The 17,208-nt window shown below is 39.8% G+C and overlaps 1 pseudogene; it reads left to right on the forward strand.

Moving 5' to 3' along the window:
• The first annotated feature begins 6,546 nt into the window (after positions 1-6,546).
• On the forward strand, positions 6,547-7,602 carry LOC141419687 (speckle-type POZ protein-like; annotated as a pseudogene).
• Positions 7,603-17,208: the final 9,606 nt, after the last annotated feature.

The raw sequence follows: 17,208 nt of genomic DNA on the forward strand, positions 1-17,208 counted from the left end.
CCTCCACTTTTTTATTTGCTTCCTTTATATTTTAGTATTACATAGTTATGACTTTTCATGTGCAAGAGAAAAAACGAACAGCATGTTTGGCTAGCCCCTCTGAAGCACTACTGTTATGGCTTCAGTTATGTTAAAAAATGAACTAAAAATATCAGAATCGTTTTTTTTTTTCCAGTGCTGGTAATCAAACCCTGTTGCTTTTGATGATAGGCTAATAAACAATATTTTCTCAGAAATTTCTAGACTTTCCAAAAAAATCTTGAAGATATACATTATGTATATAAAATATAAAATTATAAAGTATAAAAGGAAAGCAAATGTATATAAAGATAGTAGAATACTCACTATAGTTGGATAGTAACCAAGCTTGCGTTATATCTGATTTCCACTGGGTGTCAGCAATGTATGACTTTCAACTCATGACCTCTAAATAAAGTTGTATGACAATTCTAAAGATTATTTTTGTTACTATTTATCTCAATATTTTTATTAATGAAGATTTCCTCTTCCCTGAAGTTGATGAAGGTCCTTTGTAGCCATAGGTCGTAAAGAGTCTCCAGCCAATCCTCCGACCTCCGCATGGTGGGTATCAGCCAACTATCCTCATGTTTTGGAGAGGTTGGTATCCCTGGAGGTACAACTGGTTACATTTTTGATTAGCAATAGCAGACATGTAGTATGATACAAGGGAGGAAGCCTAAGAATAGGAGAGCAAGAACACAGGCATTAGGATGGGCATTGGCCAGGAGAACCACTGTGAAATGTTGTTCCCTAGGCAATTTCAAGAGTCCTCTAACTACAGAGAGAGAAATGGGTGGCCATACATTATCTAAGACCCAAATAGGAATATTAGGAGGAGCATAAAAAGGTGTCTGCTCAGGGACTACATACCTAGGGATCTAAATTCTGCAAAATCCTATAACTGCCAGGAAAGCTGTAAGCTGTTTTATGGTATGGGGGTTGGGAAACGGAAGATTGGGTTGATGCATTTATGACTCAGGGAGTGAGTCTGTCCCTTTAAGGCCACACCTAGGCAGGTGACCTGTGGGAGGCAGGACCGTCAGGATTTAAATGTAACACTCTTGGATAAAAGAGATTTTTAGCTCATTATTTTATATAAATTGACACTTTTAACTTTTTAAATGTACCATATTTAGATAAGGTATAAAATAACACTGTTACAAGGTGGTCATTTAAGACACATAAGCAAATATGTAAATGAACTCTGATTTAGCAGTACTTAAAGCTTGACAAGATCAGCAGAAAACACGAATAATTTCTGTGATAAAATCTTTCTCTGTAATGATTTTTTTGTAGATGTTACTCAGAGCAGAACAATATTAAGATAACCTTGTTATTTCATAGACATAGAGGATTTGATTTTAGTTTGACATAACCCTAATCTTTTAGGCAACTCTTAGATTACAATCAACTTCAACTTTATCACACACCGAAGCTTTTATTATACACTTTTCAAACTTACTCAGACCTTCATACAACATATTAAACCCTTTGATTGTTTGTCCTTATCTTTCCTATTTGAAACAATCTTTAGGACAAATTCTTCTTTACAAAATCCCTTCTCATCCAAAAAAACCATTCCTTTTTCCTTTAACTTCTCAAAAAATTCATTTATTACCTATCTATATCCTTTCCAGTTGTTTACTTTGTAAGTTGTATTTTAAAATTAACTTTTATAAGAATTTTAAATTTATTATAGGGGCTGGAGCAACTAATTAGTAGCCCTTGTTGTTTTTAGGAATAGGCATAAGGCCTCATCATCCCTCAGGCTTGAGGGGATATTGTTTTGGGTGTGGAAACTGTGAGGGACTTTTGAGTTTTATTTGAGTAGGGAGGGCTGTCCTGGCTCACCCTACACTCATCTCATCAGTCCACACTGTGGAATCTCTTTGTTCCTGAAGGAGGGGGCAGCAGAGATAGCTGCCTGGGGGGAGGAGAATTTGAGCTTTTAATTGAGATAGTAAATCCTGTCCCAGCAGGGACACTGGAGTTTCAGGTACTATGAGGAAAGAGTGACAAAAGAGGGGGTCTCCCCAAAATACCAGAGGACAGGTAAACTAGTGCTCTAGGGGCTAGCCAGATTTGCCCCGAATGATAACTTTTGTCATTGGACCAGGGACCAGGAGAAAAAGGTAAAACAGAGAAATGGGCTCCACTGTCTAGGAGGAAAATGACCTTTTGTTTTCCTGCCATTATGGCTCCTCAACATTGATGCCAAGAAGTGGAGTGTGGACAGGAGGCTGAGACTCATCAATACTAAGAGGTGGCACCTTACCTTCCATCTGATGATGGGGACACTTAGACCTCCAGTGGTTACCCTTGCCAAGGGCAGGGTCCCGGTTGGGGGTGGGGCTGTCTCCCGGGCTGTCCCCCCTTAAGCATTCTCTGCAGAAGTGCCCCTCCTTTCCACCACAGTAGCAAGTTCAGGATACAGGCCCCAGTCAGGTGGGGCCCTCTCTGAGAGCAGCAATGAGGCCATGGTGTCTCTTATCTTTTTCTCTCCTGTTAGTAAGGTCCCGGACATACAGACATAGCCATAAATACAGACGTGGCTAGATGTATTACTTGGTTCAATGACTTTTCCCTTCAGCCACAGTCTGAGTTTTTTACAAATATCTGGGGCTGACTGTTAGAAATTTATCTTTGAGGAGAACCTCTCTCACCTGTGACTCTGAGTCCACCGTGGTATGCTTTCTGATAGCATCCTTAAGATGCTTTGGAAAGGTAAGAGGATTTTTTCTTTTTCTTTTTTTTTTTTTAAGTTGTTGCTGTAAAGTAAAGTTGTTATTTTGCATTGACACTTGGCACTCTGGAGAGCAAGTCTCTGAACTGTTCTGGGCCTCAGTTTCCTCACTTGAAGAATGAGGGATCTGGTATAGGTTAAACTACATTTTCCCACTATGAGATGGCTGAAGTGACATTAATGCCAATTATCTTCTTTACCATTTTTTATTTTTTTTTTTAGTAATGCTGAGGAATTGAACCCAGGGCTTTGCACATGCTGGGCAGACATTCTCCCATTGAGCTACTTCCTCAGCCCCAAATATTATCATTATTATTATTTTTTACTTTGGCTGTACTGGGCTTGAAGTCAGGACTTTATGCTTGTAAAGCAGCACTCTACTGTTTGAGCCACATAATCATTTCCAACCTGAGTGACCTGGGCCCAAACCCATTGCTTTTCTAATGAGATGAGAGTCTGGTCTAGTAGAAGCGTAATATCCTTTCATGTCAGTTGAAAGGTTTGGATCACAGAGATAAAGGCTTGAATGTATTTGTATGGGCATCAGTACAGCTGTTTAGATGTTTTTAAATTTCCCTTAGATCTGATAACTGGAAGGGGACATCTGACTTGCCCTCTTCCTACCCTTGCCTGCTGAAGAGGGAAGCACTTGTTAAGAGGTTCTGGGTATTGGAGTAGCTTAGAAGGTAGAAATTTGAATAGGGGACCTCAGTTTACTTTTACTTTTTATAGAAAAGGTCTAATTGGAGTATAGTATTGTAATTTAAGGAGCCACTTCTCTTGGTCACCCAAGGCATACTGAGGCCAGGCCTCAGTACAAAGTTTCCAACATCTACCAGCCAGAAGACTGGAAGATGCGGGTCCTATCTAGAAAGAACAAAACATTAAGGATCCTGTCTTTTAGCTAACAGCAGGCAGCCTCTTTCATAAAGGCTACGTTTTTAACAAAGAAATCATTTGTAAAGTTAGAGAAGGGCATTCAGAGGGCATTTCAGGCCAATAACAGTGCCATACGGGACAACTAGTGTTAATATTTGGAGGGAAAAACTTATGCTGAGGCCAAAGGTATAGAAAATTCTAAATGAGAAGTTTAGAGACCACAGTAATGTCCATTTTGCTATTTCTGGAACTATAACCTTGAGCTAACAATTGGCTTACAAGACCTGGTTCTGATGCCCTGAGGTATGAGGTGGGGCTAGGAGCAGGACTTGTGCAAGGTGCCACTCCCTCCACACACACCTGGGACAAGTGACCCTGACTGCCTAGGCTTGATCCTGCGGCCTGTCGCCCCTCCCCCCTTCCTGTGTACTCTGCATGCATTTATTCTAGGGGAAGTGGTGGCCGGCTACAGCCATCGCCACGTGTGGCTGGCTGCCCAGGATGTACTGGGTCCTCTCTATGGATTTTCTTAGCTATGGCAGGTGTTTTTGCTGTGTCCAGAAGCCGGCATCCTGTGCACAGGTGCACCTGTTTGCTTTCCCTCCTCCCCTTGTGGGGGTGGAGTTAGAGTGTAAGCGTGGCAGCTGCAGGTTTTCGTAAGCGCTTTTGTAAAGCATCTGACTTAAAGTTACTTTAGACTGAGAGGCCTGGCAAACTAGTTGGAATAACTTAAGTCATAAGGTACCATGCTACAAGTTTTTCATGGGAGGCAGGGTCCCAGTAAGCCCAGGGAGGGGAAGGCAGACAGAGACAAAGGACATGTGGGTGGTGAGACCTTGTGTCTCAGAAAAGGTGAGCTGACATCTTAGGTAAGGGAGGGGAAGGCAGAGCCTGGAGGCAATGGCACACGCTTATGGGATTAGCCATCACCTGTGTCTGTAGGTTGCTCCCATTGATTGGTACTGGCAGGCTTTCAGCAAAATGAAACCTCCTCTCTCTGGTCACTGAATAAATCCGGGGCTTGGTCTCAGCCCACAGGAAGGGAGCTTGAGCTCTCCCAGAGCTGGAACCGCCTTGAGGTCAGAATTGGCAAGGAGTGGCTTGCTTAACTCCATGACAGGAAACTTTTTCAGGAAGATAGGAGGAGATAGGTATGGTAAGCAGCACAAGAAGTCTGTTTACATGGGGAAGGAGGAGGTTTGTGAGAGGAATTGGCTGATTTAGAAACTGGTTTACAGGCTGATAGAATCTGCGCAGGAGAACAGAAGGTACAGAAGGAGGGTTCAAGGTCAGAGAGCTGGATTTAGATGGAGGTATGAAAAGGCTTGGACATAATGGAATCTCTCCCCATCGTCCTGATCGCTCACAGTAGTTATATGTCCCATAAAAGGTTGGGATCTAAAAACCCAAAAAGGGGCCAGTGATTTTGGTTGTCTAAAGGATAAGTGGGCCAGATTTGAGTGCAAAAGTGGATCAAATTTTTGGTTTTATATCTGGGGTCAAACTCAAGGTGTCTAAATTATTGAGGAGGCATCTCAGTGAGGAGTCAGATGGCAGAGAAGATGTAGAGGCACCCATTATGAGGGACCCAGTCCCGGAATGGGAAAGGAGTATATTATGTACTTTGGAGCATCCCCGCACAGCACAAATATCCGAGAGAATGCAAAACACACGAGAATCAGTCATCACTGAGTTCAGGTGGTGTGCAGGTCAGAGGCCGGTGGCTTGTATTACCTAGGCCTAGGTTTTTAGGGTCCTGGACCCTGTAAAATCCAAGCCCTGTGGAGAAGGGGATCCCTCTACTGTCTGAGCTGCCCAGAGATAGCCAAACGGGGGGGGGGGTGTTTGAAAACACAGAGACACTGAAGGGGGAGACTGCAAAGGGAGCCCAAGAAGGGTATGTGGACTCACCAAAGAATGTCCAGTGTTGGATGCAAGCAAGGGTGACTGGGAGGATGAGTCTTGGCCAGTCATGTCCTCAGGGTGGTCATGAGGTGAGTGAGTCAGAATCGGGGTCCCACCAGGATTAGTGAGGAGCCCTGAACGCAGCGCCTTAGACCGCTCGGCCATCCTGACTGCTTAGTGAGGAGCCCTGATCCGAGTCATGGCACCAAATGTAAGGAAAATGTAGGCCCCAAAATGACCATGTGGAGAGGATCTGGCCAAGAGATTCTTTGTTGCTGCGTGGAAGAGGGAGTGAGCCGAGAGAGAGAGAGTGAGGGGCAGGGGCTTAAATACCCCTCAGTGTGACTCGGCATGATCTGATTGGTTAGGATCTTATGGTTCATGCTGATTGGAGGTTGGGGCAGAAGGAGAATTCAAGCTAGACTTGAGACAGGACCGTGACCCTGTAAAACAGAAGCTTAAGGGTGCAGTAAGATTTGAAACCTATCAGTGCCATTATTGCCAACACCTTGGGGATTCACCCTTAATATCTGATCAATGTATTTCTTCCAAACAGTGAATTCTGATATTTCATGTTAAATGAATAAAATATTTTGTTCTGATTATATTATTTAAATGACTTGTAATCCAAATAAACATATTGTTTAATATATTTGTTTAAGAATGAGTTTGAAAAATTCAGAATCTAAATTTGTTTAAATCCCAAATATTTGGGAGATTTCTTTTATAGATATTCTTTTATTATTGATTTCAAATTTAGTTCTTCTATAGGGTTAGAGAATAGATTCTACTGAATTTTAATCTTTTAAAAATTTATTAAGATGATGTCAGTGTGTGTGTGTTCGTGGTCCAAGTGTGTGTGTTTGTAAATTGGCACTCCCTGGGGTTCCAGATGTTGTGGACAGAATGAGTCAAGCTCGAGAGGAGATGGACCAGCAGCTGTTCTCAGAGAGTTCTACCCCTGACTTTGAAAATCTTATTTAACCTTCAAACTGGTGATGTCAGGGGTTCCAAGTCCTCCACCCCTGGCAGAAATGTTGAGAGGCCCCTGTAGCTGAGAGCTGGTGCTATGCACAGATCAAGGTTGTGAAATTCTTCTACATGTGGACCATCAGTAACTGTAGCTTTTGCCAGGAGGAAATGGATGAAGTCATTAAAAGCTCAATCTTTTCATCAGGAGCCAATGATAAACTGAAATGGTGTTTGCAAGTCAATCCAAAAGGGCTAGATGAAGAGAGCAAAGATCTGTCACTTTACCTGTTATTGGTCAGCTGTACAAAGACTGAAGTTCTGGCAAAATTCAAATTTTCCATCCTGAATGCTAAAGGAGAAGAAACCAAAGCTATGGTTAAATGTTCTTCTCATTTGACTTTACTTTAGATCCAGCAACTTCATACACTAAGTTGAGGATTTGATTTGATTTTTGAGTAACTGTAGATATGACTTTTTTCATATCCCAGAGAGGCAATGACCTTATATTTGTGCTGGACAAAGACTGGGGATTCAAAAATTCATACATAGAGATTTTCTTTTGGACAAGGTTAAAAGGCCTGATGACAAGCTTACCTTCTTCTGCCAGGTGAGTGTGCTATATTTCTGGCCAGAATACCGTGAACATGGTAAAGGCTCCTGAGTGCTGGGTGGCAGATGAGTTAGGAGGGCTGTGGGCGAACTGGTTCACAGACTGCTGCTTGTGTGTTGCTGGTCATGTTTTCATGAAAAGGAGGAGAGCAAAAAGAATGGGGCTGAAATCAGTGATGTGGAGCCTGAAGTTTTTGAGGAAATGTGGTTCATTTACTCTGGGAATGCTCCAAACCTTGACAAAAAGACTGATGATTTGCTGGCAGCTGCTGACAAGTACGCCCTGGAACACTTAAAGGTTATGTGTGAAGACTCCCTCTGACCTCCACAGTGCAGATCATTTGAAAACTCTCACAGTGGATTTCATCAGCTATCATGCTTTGGATGCCTTGGAGACCTCTTTGTGGAAGTCAATGGTGGTATCACATCCCCACTTGGTGGCTGAAGCAAACTGCTATCTGGCTTCAGCATAGTGCTCTTCTGGGGCCCCAATGCAAATGCCTGAAGCAATCCTAAGAGCCTGCTAGTTGTGACACACTGTTTATTTTTCCAGAAGCAGTAGCCACTGAGCACCAACACAATCTCTGGAGCATTTTACTCTGTTGTGGGGGAAAGACTGTGTCGTGGCCACAGACTTTTAAAACAGCACTAAATAACTTAGGGGAATGGGGGTTGGGGTGGGGATAGAAGAGGAAAGGGTCCAGGACTCTGAGCTACTCAACCTAATGAAAATCCTATTGCCCGGCCACTGTGTTCCCTTTGGCCTGGCCGAGTTTGACATTGGGATTCAGTTTAGGTGCTGGCCCTGAGCACATCCCAGTAATGGTACTTTGGAGAAACCTGCCTGCATCTGACTGAGAGAACAAATTGTCAGGTGCCTGGAGAAAAAAGGAAAACAAAAACAGAAGCATAAAGGACATTTAGTTTTAAGACAAGGGAAATGGAAAGAAGAAAGAATTCTTGCAAAAATTTTCAAAAAGGGGTTTGTGAATTCTGATAATGCTTATGTTGAGAGAAACAAATTTTAGTCCTTCCAACTGTACTAAAACTTGGATGTTTGTGATATTTACTGGTAATAAGGAGTAAGTGTCAGAAGAACTCTCTTGCAAACTTAATGTTTGAAAGAACAGAATACATCCTTTTATCCTCTTATGAAAAATAACAAGTGAAAGCAGAATGGGAAGGAGGTTGTTTAATCTGAAAGATGAGTGTTTTAATGGTAGTGGCTTTGCAAAAATCTTTATTGGTGTTGAAAACTGAAAAAAATAATTCAACCTGTCTTGATAAGAGTAATGTTTCTCTGTTTTTAGGTATTGTGGAAAATTATTTTTTCTCTGATTTTTTTCCTCCCTTCTTCCTTTTAGAAAAACCAAAATAAAACAAAACAAAAAACAAGCAAAAAAAAAAAAAACTATTAGAAAACATACAAAACAAAAAGAAGAGAAGAGAAAAGTAAATTTTATTATTAATGCTGTGTGCAAAAAAAACCCAGCTCAGATTGCTCAGGTGTTTGTACCTGACTTGCCACCAACATAAGAGCCAGTCCTGTTCCTTCTGATTATTTATTTTATAAAAAAATTGTTAAGATACATTTTATGGCTAAACAAATAGGCTGTTTCACTGAAAGTACCCTGTGCACTTGAAAAGAATGGGTATTCTGCTATGGTTATCTGAATGTTCTATAAATGTCAATTCAATTGATATGGTTGTTATTGTTGTTTAAATCTTCTATATGTCCATTGTTTTTGGTCTACTTTATTATGGTCATTTATGGAGAAAAATACTGCAATCTTCAACTATGATTATGATGTAATCTGTTTTTCTTTTTAAAAAATTCTGCCAGTTTTTGTTTCTTGTATTTTAAAACTTTTTTTTAGTTGCATACATATCTACTGGTGTTCTGTCTTCCTAATGAACTGACCTCTTTTATCACTATGAAATGTCTCTGCTTATATCTAGTGATAGTCTCTGTTTTGATATTTCCTTTATTTATTGATATAGCCTTTCCAGCTTTATTATAATTAGTCTTTTCATAATGTAGTTTTTCATTTTGTAACCTATTTGTGTCTTTATATTTAAAGTAAATTTCTTGCAGACAATATGTAGTTGGGTCTTACTTATTTTCTCTGGGATTGCTGTTATGTTGGTTTAAGTCTATCATATTGTTATTTGCTATCTATCTGTCCTATCTCTTTTTTATTATTAAATTTCTTCTGATTTAATTAATTTTTATGATTTTAAAATAAGTTTTATTGGTTCCAGAAATTTAAGGAAAACTTTGTCCAATCATTAGTTAACCATTATGCTAGCTGAACAGAGATTTATAGTGGCTATAGATGACAAAGAATAAAAACTACAGAATTAGTTCAGGAAAGTAGCAAAACAGAACAGCCACAACAAATATCAGGGACAGGGGTGATCTGATTTCTGGAATTTGACAATTTATACTACTTAAATGTAGTATTCAAAGAATTACAAGACATATGCCGAAACTGTGGTATAAAAAAGTATGGCCCATAAAAAGATAAAAAAGTACCAAATAGAAATGGTCTCAGAGGAAATACAAACACTGGATCTCCTAGACAAATTCTTTGTCAATTATTTTATTTCATTATTTATTTAAAACAAATTTATTTATAATCACCAGACTTAGAAGCAACCCAAATGGCCTTCAGTAGATGAATAGATAAACAGGTAAACCTACTGTGGTACATCCAGACAATGGAATAGTATTCAGTGCAAAAAGAGAAATGAGCAATCAAGCCATGAAAAGACATGGAGGAACTTTAAATGAAATTACTAAATGAAAGAAGCCAATCTGAAAAGACTACACACTATGATTCCCACTATTTGGTATATTGGAAAAAGACAAAACTTTGAAGACAGTAAAAAAATTAGTGGTTGCCAAGGATTGGAGGGAAGGAAAATAAGAGATTGGGGGTTGGGTAGCAAAGCTATATCATATAGTTTCCATAGAGTGAAATGAAGAATCATAATTTCACAGCTTGATAAGTTTTTAACCTATCTATATACACTATGTCACCATAGCCTTTTGTCATTTCTGAAAATTCTTTCATGTTGCTTTCCAGTTCTTATGGTTGGACCGTGTCCCATCAAATTCATGTATTGAGGACAACCCAGTTTCTCAGAACGTGACCTTATTTGGGCATAGGGTCTTCACAGAGGCAGTCAAATTACAAAGAAGAAATTTGGAGACAGACATGGATACAGAGAGAACACCCAGGCAAGAATGAAAGCAGACATTAGCATAAAGCTTCACTAAAGGTCAAATATTGCCAGCAAACTAGCAGAATCTAGATGAAGGACATGGAAAAGAGTCTTTCAAATAGCTGTCAGAAGGAACCAACCAAGGTCAAAACTATGATCTTGGATTTCTAGACTCCAGAAATATGAGGAAATGAATTTTTACTGCTTAAACTATCTAGAATCAGTTATTTTATAATATAAGCAATGAAGTAACAGAAATCATGTGTAAAGAACTACAGGAAAGTGTGAGAACAATGTTTTACCAAATAGAGAATAACAATAAAGAGAAAATCTACAAAAATGTAGAAATTCTGAAGTTGAAAAATGTACTAATTAAAATGGAAAAATTCACTAGATGGGCTCAATAGCAGATGTGATGAGACAACAGAAGATAGATGTCATAAATGTGTCTAGTATTGTTATTGCCTTGGTATCCATTTTTAGGCCTGACATAAGTTTTAAACTCAGTCATACTTCATCACTGTTGGCCTATTTAAAACTCCTTCCCAAGTAGTAGTTTGCTATATGGCCTGCTCTTGTCTTATCCCACTGGCACATAACCCAACATATCCCATAGCTGCTGGAAACATAAAACCTAATGGTCATGGACACTAGAGTCATGTAAATAAGCTCTCTCCTTTTTATGCTTACTGTAAACCAGCGAATCCACAACTCCCATGAAAACCTAAGGGATAACACCTGCAAATCCTAATAAAGGTACAGTCCCACAGATTTTCTGTCTTTCTCTTCCTCCTCATCTGATTGAACTCCCTGTCACCTCCAGACTTCTTATTGGCTTCCCATCAACACCCCTAACCTCTCTGGGATCTATACATAGTGAATTTCATCTGTTACATGTATTTTGAATTCACCTCCACCTTGTGTCTGACCTGACTGACACACCTGCACCCAACTGTCCCCTGGTCAGGCCTCTCATGGAGAGTGGCTATTTTAGTGTACGGTCACTCTCAACATAAAGAACTCAACATGAAATTTGGAAAAAAACATAATAATAAAACTCACAATTTAGAGTACTGAGTCTGAGGAACAGAAAACCAATGAAGCAAAATGAACATAGAGACTTGTGTGATTCAATCAAGCATATCAGCACATGCACAATGGGAGTACCAGCAGACAAGGAAAGAGAAAAAGAAAAGAAAGAATACCTGAAGAAATAATGGCTGAAAACTCACCACATTTGAAATACTTTTATCTACCAATCCAAAAGGCTCAACCAACTCCAAAGATGATAGACTATAAACTGGGAGAAATTCACACCAAAAACATAACTGAACTATTGAAAAACAGACAGTGAATTCTGAAAATGATAAGAGGGAAGTCATGTGTGAGAGATCCTTATTAATAACTGATTTCTCTTGAAAAACCATGGAGGCTAATAAGAAGTCAGATGAGACAGTCAGTGCTGAAAGAAGAAACTGTCCACCAAGAATTTCATAACTGGCAAAACTGTCCTTCAAAAATTATAGGGAAATTAAAATATTCCAAAATAAAGAAAAAACTGAGAGTATTAGTCCCTTGCAGGCCTGACCTCTAGGAAATAATACAGGAAGTCTTTCAGGTAAAACTGAAAGGACACTAGATAGTAACTCAGATTCACATAAAGAAATAGAGCCAGGGGCCAGTGGCTCCTGCCTGTAATCCTAGTTACTCAGAAGGCAGAGATCAAGAGGAATGTGGTTTGAAACCAGCCCAGGAAAATAGTTCATGAGACCCTATCTCGAAAAAACTCATCACACACACACACACACACACACACACACACAGGGTTGGCAGAGTGACTCAAGTAAGAGTGCCTACCTAGCAAGTGTGAAGCCCTGAGTTCAAACCCCATTAAACTGCCAAAAATAGAAAAAGGAAATCTGAATCAAATTCGGACTTCAGTCAATAATAATGTATCAGCATTGATTCTTTAATTATAATAAATATCCCATACTCGATAAATACAATAGAAACAGTATAGGGATTTGAGAAAGCCTGGGAGATAATAGTCTCTCTGGAATTTGCTAGTTATGTGATCACGAAGGTCCTTTCATTTCTCTAATCTTTAGTCTCCTCATTCGTATGAACATATCTTATAAGTTTGAGGAAATTTATTTATTTTTATTTTTTATTTTATCATTTTTACATTTACTCACAAGTGTATACAGTGTTTGGGCCACCTCCCCCACCCCCTCTTCTGGGCAGAACTTGTTCTGCCCACTTGCTCTCTAATTTTGTTGAAGAGAAAACACAAGAGATAATAAGAAAGACATAGTGTCTTTTTTACTAGCTTGAGATAGAGATAGCTATACAGAGAGACTCTTAGTGTTGCTTCCATGCACATGTGTATCACAACCCACATTGGTTCATCTCTACAACACTTTTTTATTACTTCCTAGTTCCTTTCCCATAGTGGCCTCTGCCAGTTTAAGGTTACTATATTTGCTCCTTTACAGTGAGCACATCAACCACATTCAAGTTTTAGGTTTCCTTCCCTATCCCTATTCCTCCTGTGTGTGTTCTCCCCTTAGTGTGTGACCATGCCCAATAATATTACTGCATTTGTTTTAGGTCTATAATCTGCATATGAGGGAGAATATGTGATTTTTGTTCTTCTGAGCCAGGTTAACTTCACTTAAGATGATGTTCTCCAGTTCCATCCCTTTACTTGTGAATGACAATATTTCATTCTTTTTTGTGGCTAAATAGAATTCCATTGTGTATAAACACCACATTTTCTTAATCGATTCGTCAGTAGTGGGGCATCTTGGCTGTTTCCATAGCTTGGTAATTGTGAATAGTGCTGCAATAAACATTGGTATGCAGGGGCCTTTGTAATAACCTGAGTCGCATCATACAGCAAATCTATGTTTAGCTTTTTAAGAAGCCTCTGTATTGTTTTCTAAAGTGGTTGTACTAGCTTACATTCCCACAAGCAGCATGTGAGGATTCTTTTTTCCCCTTCATCCTTGGCAACATTTGTTGGTGGTGGTGTTCTTGATGTAGCTATTCTAATAGGAGTGAGATGGAATCTTAATGTGATTTTGATTTGCGTTTCCTTTATGACCAGGGATGGTGAGCATTTTTTCATGTGTTTCTTACCCATTTGGACTTTTTCCTTTGAAAAAGTTCTGTTTAGTTCAGTTGCCCATTTCTTTATTGGGTTATTAATTTTGGGTGAGTTTAATTTTTTGAGGTTCCTGTGTATTCTGGTTATCAGTCCCTTGTCTGACAGCTAGTAAAGATTTTCCCCCATTCTGTGGGTGGCCTCTTCAATTTACAGACTACCCATGACCTGCGTGGGTATGCTGTGTGAACCTGACTAAGAGTGGCAGGGAATGAGAAATAAGACACACACAGACATACAGACATAAAACAGAAAGCTGGGATCAGGAGGACTGCATGTTCCTGATGGGAAACGTGAGTGCCTAACTGAGCCAGAGTATTTATTTTAATAGGTCAGTACAAGGAAAAGACTCAGGTAAAAATCAAGCTTTAACAATTCCTGATGCAAAGTAAAAGGAATGAGGTTTGGTGGGCTAATTTTCCTAAGGCTGTAGAAGCTTAATTACAACACATCGGTTCTGGAATCATCAAGGCACACAGGACACCTTATCTAAGGTGTTGATTAATCTGGCATCAGGGAGTTTCTTAACAGTCCTGGTACTTTATCTAGTTTTGCATTGGGGGCTGATATGCAGACACAGCAGGTTGTATTCTTCAAGGAGATGTGAGAACAAAGGTCGAGACACCAGGTACTGGTAAAATTATGGTAGAAGAGGCTGTGCAAACTTCTACATGAAGAGGCTGTGCAAACTCCATTATATCCCAGTCCAGGGTTCATGCCTTGTCCCTAACATCTCCCCTTACTCTTTTTCTTAATAGCTCCTGATGCGTTTCTATGGTTAATCCAAGGAGTGGCCTTTTGATCTTCTGAGTTCCGACTGAAAGTAAGCAAAAACAACAAGTCATTAATAATACAATGCCAATGGAATACCAAAAGGAATATTTCAGAATATTTAAAGGGTTAATCCTTGTAATTCATGGAATATAGTTTTTGCTATATCTGCAGGAGCAGCCACCTGATTGAAAGCTTGCTGCATGGCTAAATTTGTTGTCTTAAGGCTTGTAGGTTAAGGGAATCATTGTTATTTTCCTAGGCTCCCATGACGTGCTTTAACGAGTTTCCATGCGAAGTCTGTGGCATTGTAGGTGCTGCAGTAACACAGATATGTTGGAAGCCTGCATGGCACAGTAAATCTTGACAGAATTTCAGCATTTGAACTTCATCTCCCATAGCCAGCAAAGCAGCTTCTAGAGAATTTAAGCAGATATCAATTTTTTCAACTATAGCAATTTGTTGTTGAAGGGCATAACTGACATTTTTTGTCAAGGTATTAACGTAATGAGCATCTTGAATGCTTTGGGAGAGGGCTACTGCAGCAGTAGTGATGGTGGCAATAGCAGTGATGGCTGCCACAATGCCTGCTATCAAAAGCCCTACAAATATTTTTCTCTTACTAATAATGATTTTATTTCTTTGACAACATGTAGTCCTCTATCATGATACCATGGTCCCGTGAAATTTGTAGGTACCAAGATATAGGGGCTTTGTTTTACTATAAGTAGGCTCCCATTTATGGAATTGTCCACACATGAAGTTAAATTACAATTAGAACAAGAGATATCAAAAATAGTTCTACTTTTAGAGATGTTAATTGATCCAGCCAATAAAGCAAAAGGATGTTGAACACAAGCTTGCAAGCCTTTAATAACAGAGCTGCCTGAATGGCTACTTAGATTGATATTAGCAGTAGCAGCTCCGAGCTTCCATATATCTGACTGAATCGTTCCTTCATCTGGTCCCACCAGAGGGGAGGTCCAATACCCCATAATATTAGTTTCAGAAGTGCCATTATAAGACCAATGCCCAAGCTTGTAGCCTGTAACATTAATAGCCATTGGAGAAGCAAATACACATTGCTCCCATGAGGCTCCCTTATGGGGGTGCCAGGGATTGCGCTTGTCATGACAGCGGGGAATGTGAGGCCAGTGTGTAGCATATATGGCTCAGTGGCATTAAAGCCAAACAGTTCTAGTTTTTTTATCCAGAAACTGAGTACCATTCCATAACAGAGCACTTTTCCAAATGGGCGTGAGAGGGAGACAATAAGGCAAATTCCCCAGACATATGGGTAAAGCAACAGCTTGTCCTGTAAAATTATAATTAGTGAAAGTAGGAACCAGGTGTCCACTGGAGCGACCTCCTACAAGCTCAGAATCATTAGTAAAAACTGATATAGAAGGACTTTTCCAGGTAACTGCATGAAGCAGAGGTGGATGAGGCACAAAAGCCCAATGTACTAAGTTCTGAGCTTCTGCAGCATTTACCTATTGACTAATGATGCTAATCATAGCTAGCAGAAGAACAGCAGCAGTTTTTTCCTGTCCCCACCTCTTAATGGCATTCTTGGCCATATCCACCAAGCATTTTATTTGACCCCAAGTTGAGGGAGTAGATCCCCGGGTTGTTTTACTGCGTTTGTCAGTGTGATGATGCTGCCTCTAGTAGGACTGGTAAGGGTGATTCCTTATCACTTTCAGTGATAGGATCTCTGTTGGTTTGGTTTTCAGCAGGCTTGGGCTCCTCTCCTCCCCCATCAGGTGGAGCTTCTGCATCTGATGGCTGATGGGTTCCATGCATCTTCACAAACCATGAGGGTACCCAAATTGGGCTTTCTGCACCTTCAGGAAAAACACAAGCATGGCCTAGTCCTCCAAACAAGACTGGGCTAGGGCCCTGCCAGACCCCAGTCATTACATCTTTGCATAATACCTGTGGTAAATATTGTTTATTGCAATGTTCCCAGTGTTTTTCAGCTGGAGTAAAGCCAGATTCAGAGAAATTTAAAAAATTTAAAGTAAAAAGAGCTTTGTTAATTTGAGTGGCTGGGGAGCTATCTCCCCCTTCTTGTCTTTGTAATTGAACTTTTAAAGTTCGGTGAGCTCGTTCTACTATAGTTTGGCCGTGGGGATTGTAGGGTATGCCTGTGGTATGAAGAATTTTGTAGGAGGAACAAAAAGCCTTGAAGGCAGTATATGTATAGCCTGGACCATTATCAGTTTTAATATGGAACAGCTTGCCCATTACAGCAAAGGTGGCTAAACAGTGATCTATGACATGGTGTGTTGCTTCTCCTGATCTTGGAGAGGCAAAAACAAAACCAGAGTAAGTTAACAATGTGGACATAGCATTGTTGTCCAAAAGATGGAATGTGAGTAACATCCATAAGGGATGGTTTTAGTCCTAGCAGTAGTACAGTGCAAAAACGTCCCGTGGCTATTAATTTTGCTACCATATTATGGTAAGGAGTGATGACTCTAGCAGGGAGTGAGGTAAATGTAACCACTCTATTACTCCGAGTCTGCCAAATAACTCCTGTGCGTAGACTAAGTTGTATTGGTTGAAAATAATCAACACGACTTCTCTGAGAATTATGAATAGCTTGCTCAACCTTAGCCGGGGCCATACAACTCTCTGGTGAAAATATCTAGGAGATGATGGTTGAATGTCTCCCTGTAAAATTTTAAAGAGAGGAGACAGTTCATGGGTGGTAAGTTTTAAGGCAGGATGTAGCCAATTTATATCACCTAATAAAATTTGAAAATCATTTAAAGTTTTTAAATTATCTTTATGGATTTCTATTTTTTGGGGGCAGATAGTACACCCTCAATAAGCTGTCCCAAATATGAAAAAGGGGATTGTTTTTGTACCTTATCTGGAGCTACAATAAGACCCATTTGGCCAAATT

The sequence above is a fragment of the Castor canadensis genome, chromosome X (assembly GCF_047511655.1).
Source record: "Castor canadensis chromosome X, mCasCan1.hap1v2, whole genome shotgun sequence".
NCBI classification, from domain to species: Eukaryota; Metazoa; Chordata; class Mammalia; order Rodentia; family Castoridae; genus Castor; species Castor canadensis.